Source organism: Vanellus vanellus (assembly GCF_965231255.1).
Source record: "Vanellus vanellus genome assembly, chromosome: 4".
NCBI lineage: Eukaryota > Metazoa > Chordata > Aves > Charadriiformes > Charadriidae > Vanellus > Vanellus vanellus.
Genome location: NC_138909.1, coordinates 53,742,705 through 53,747,202, shown reverse-complemented (window position 1 = coordinate 53,747,202; position 4,498 = coordinate 53,742,705).

Here is a 4,498-nt window from a genome sequence, read left to right as displayed (position 1 = left end):
TATAGTTCTCTTTATTTTAATACTAGAGAGTATTTGGATGAATAATCAGAATGCCTAGGTGTGTGTGACCAGGTTTTAGTCTAACTTGAACCTACACACGCACAAAAATTGTACAGCAGAAACACTTTGTTATCTTTTTAGTACTGAATATTTGCAGGCAGCTCTCATAATGGCAGTATATTTACAGTTTAAGCAGTAACATCTTAATTAGTCTGTAGTATTGGGAGATTCTAATTCATGTCTATGTATTCAGTGGAGTAATGGAATTGGCTTTCAAGCAGAAGTCCTTTGTTAAAGTTGTACGTCTGTTCATCTCTTCAGTAAGTTTTGAATTGAGCACAGCTCTGAATTTCTTAATCATCTAGGGCGGTTAACTAGAATTCCTCAGTGTATTCATAACTGTCTGATTAAGTGGACAGTGAAATCTTTAACTCTCTTCCGCTTACTTTATCATGTGTGTCTGATTACTGGTAACTGCCCAGCATGACTTTGGAAAACATCTGCTCTTCAAATAGAGCCAATAAATACTTCTAACACTTTTTGTTTATACTATATTTGTGAAGAAACATTGCAATGAGACAAAGAGCATCACGACTATTTAAAGGTGCTAGTCTGAACTATGTTCACTATTCAGGTATTTGCTGTAATCTAGCTATTTGTTAAGTTCAGTGACAGTTGTTATGCACTGAAGAAAATTGTAGTATTTTCTTTGAAAACTCTTATGAAAGTGAAATCACCTTTGGCAGTAATATTCCAATTTCAGTCTAAGGAACAAACTATAAAGAACATTCTATAATGAATGAGGTTCTTTACAAAAACAAACAAAACCCCCAAATCTCTTCCATTTTCAAATGTTGTTCGTAGATCTGATCTCTTGTGGTTTGGCCAATAGGTAACTCAGACATGGTAATGCTCACCTACTGTTCGTGAAGAAACAAACACTGGCAGTAATTCTGATTTAACTGTTAGGCCTAGTTGTTTCAGACTGGTTTAGAATGTTCTGCGTTTTTGTTTGTTTTTCAAGTGAGACTCATAATGGAAGCAGAGCTAAAACTAGGTGGGGATGAGTTGAAACATTTAAGCTTTACATTTAAACTCTCATAACAAAACTATCTTTGTGAGGTAAGTCTCGTTAAAGGTTTACATATGTATGTTCCTCAAAAGAGAAAAGCACTTTTTTTGAAGAAAATGGGTTTTATGGAATCTCAGTAGGACTAGCAACACAAGTTATGTGTGATTATCATCAGCTTTTTTAGCTTGCAAGACCAGTTCTGTTAAGTGTTAAAATAGGCTGGAGACTATGTGCATGTTGGGGAGATATTCATGTCACATAAAAATTAGTAAGACTTCTGTGTTTGAAATTCATTCTCGCTTCTGAATGAAATACATTTTCAGTTAACCTGTCCAAAATGGGTAAAGCCATCTTCTGAAACTTCAAAAGGTTCTAAGTATACCTCCTGTTTTATTTCCATTTGGCACAGTATGGATTTTTTTTTCCTCTTTAAAACAAGCAAACAAACAACAAAAAAAAGCTTATCTTTAAAACCAATACTTTTTGTATAGTTCAAGCCAAAAACTTAAAACTGAAGTCATGAGGAAGTAGTGACTTCCTATTTTGTGCTATAAATCAGCTCTTTCAGTTTGGGGTTTTAGTCTCGGTGTATTTCTCCTTTGCACAAATAAACTGTCAAAAAAGTATTATTGTATATTTATCTGACTTGATTTTTCCAGTGGCAAGTAGCTTCAGAGGATTTACTCAGCAGGGTATTAGAATCACAGAGAGGCTGACAGCTGCACTTTGATTCTGAGGCAGTGATTTTTTGATGCCAGTTGCAGCTTGTTCTTCCTCAGTAAGAGAGGTAATAAAGAAACAAGGGAGAGCCACAAGTAAGATGGGGTGATGGTGTTTGCAGGAAGGGATGGCTTTTTTTTGAGACAAGAGAATGAGAAGAAATATCTTGCAATGCTGGTGAAAAAAGATAAAGGATGGGGAAACCTCAGTTGATAAACTTGCATGACTTGGTTGTGTTTTTTGGGGGTGGGTTTTTGGGTTTTTTTTCAGTGAATTAGGTCTGGCATGGATAACTAAAATTTTCCATGTAGTTTGAACACTGAGTATAAAATACTAAGATGAACACCCTGCATGGCATTGAATGCTTTAAAATATTAATGTTTGGGTTAATACTAGTGCTGTTCAGTGATAGAGCAGGGAAGTTAAAGCCAGAGTGGAAGAGGTGTTACTGGAGTAAAAAAAACAAGACTGACCTAAGAAAAAAAAAATACATAAATGTACTCTGAAAACCAAATTTAAGTAATTATCTATCAGACTGGCCTTCCACAGGGACTGGGGTGGGCAATGACCTATCTCATTCTAGAAATGTGTTCTAGATGTGTTCACATGCAGGATTGTATGACATGGTTAACTGTGATAACACAGCTGGGCTCAGTGAACTGCAAAAGCTTTTGGCTGGTAAGTTTAACAACAGGAAGAGCTGGATTTTTTTTTTTTTTTTAAATGCATCTGAGTTCAGAAGGCGCCTGGCCAGTTATGTGCAATGATTCAGAGCCAAAAGAGTCTTTCTACATATATTTTCTGAACATTACATGCTTATTCATGCTTACTCTGGAGCACCTCAAGCAGAACCTTGCCTCCAAGTCAGCAGTGATCCTTGTGTAATCATTCGGTTTTCAGAGTGTGTACCATATCTACCAAATTCCTTTTGTCACACCAAACCAGGTGCATAAAATGCTCAGGTAAGCAAGAGTAGCTACTCACTGTTTGACCTAACTGGCACTTTAATCCTGATGTTACGCTTAGATAAGCTGCTCCAAATCTAATCAGTTGGGGGATCCATGACAGAGGCGTTGCTGTTGAGTGAAAGGTCCTCATCCAGGTGTTAATAACGATAAATCCACATCACTGACCAGGCTGCCTTACCTTGAAGGGAACCAGGAGTCCTTTAAACACCTGACCTAATTAGCTTTAAACATCCTTATGTATTTCAGACTATGAAAACACAAGTGCTTAGTCCACTTGTAACTATATACTCATATTTTAATGAGGCAGCTTGGATACCAGGCACAGCTGGACAAGAGACCAATGCTGGGTGGTGCTACTGATACCAGATCTAGGCACATTCTCCATGTTAAAAAACTTAACAGTTCCAAGGGAGGGGGTTGTTTAAGGAACAGAGTCACCCTCTTTTGCAACTACCTTTTTTCTGTTTGTCAGATAAGTGAAAGTTTCCTGGTATCAAAGCTGTGGCTAACTGCTGCTGCAAGGTGGTTGTGTGGCAACCAACGGAAGAACATTCCCCTCTTCTTGGAACAAGTGGGTTTTCACTAAAAAAAAAAAACCAAAATATTTAAGGCAAGAAGGAACGGCTGTGGTGCGAGGTACGAGATACCCTGTTAAACTGTAATCAAACTGTTAATTTACAAGGACGGAGGCTATCTTGACAAGGCCCTTCCCTCAGTACTCTCTCAGCCGCCGTGCCCTGCCTTCGTCGCTCCCTCAGCCCCGAGCAGCGGCGGCAGCCTGCCCGCCCGCCGCCGCGCTGAGGGGACCCCGCCGGGCCGCCGCCATCCCCCTGGCAGGGCGGCGGGCTCCCTCCCTACCCGGTGCGGGGCCGCGGGAGCGGCTCCACCGCAGGCCGGAAGAGGAAGGCCGCCGGGGAGCTGCGGAGGGCCGGGGAGGAGCCGCCGCCCGCCCAGCCCGCTCGCAGCATCCCCAAGGGAGGGCTCTTGCCAGGCGGAGTGGACCCGCCCCAGCATCCGGAGGGCCCGGCTTGGCCCTCCCTGAGGAGCGGTAGGTGGCCCGGAGCGGGGCAGGCTCCGCCGGCGGCGTGGGAGGGCGGGCGGGCGGAGGAACGGGTCTGGGCCGGGCACGGCGCGCCTCGGCGGGGCTGCGGGTCCCCGGGGGTCTGTCCCCGCGGCCTGCCCCGGCGGCGGCCGAGGGTGCCTCGCCGGGGGGAGAGCGGGTCCTCGCCGCTGACACCATATCTTTCCAGGGCTGTCCCTTTCTCGCTTGGCGGCCCCATGGTCCTCTGGGCTTTGGTAGCTCTGGGAAATTGGGGTTTTGTTTTATTTTGTTGTTTGTTTGTTTGTTTGTTTTTATGGGTGTGTTTTTTTTTTATTGCCCCCGATTGAAACTCCTGCGCTTGACCTCAATCAGGGCTTTGTTAAGGAGTCTGAGGAGCCTTCCCAAGACTTAGCAAGGTAAAGCCGGGCCTAGGACATTTCGGGGAGAGTGTGTGTGAAGAGGTGGTAAGAAAACATCAGAAGTATGAAATTCTTCCTGCTGGCTGATGACAAATCCGTGTTTGTGCGTTAGGGCAGGGCCAGCTTGGTGGCTGATCCCTTCCTGAGAGGCACAGCCTCACGGCCCGCCCCGGCCTGGCCGGAGCTCGAAGGCAGAAGCGGTGAGACGCAGGCGGGGAGCGCTGAAGGGGGTGGCTGGGGCACAAGTGTCCCGAGAAACAACTTCCCTAAACTGAAA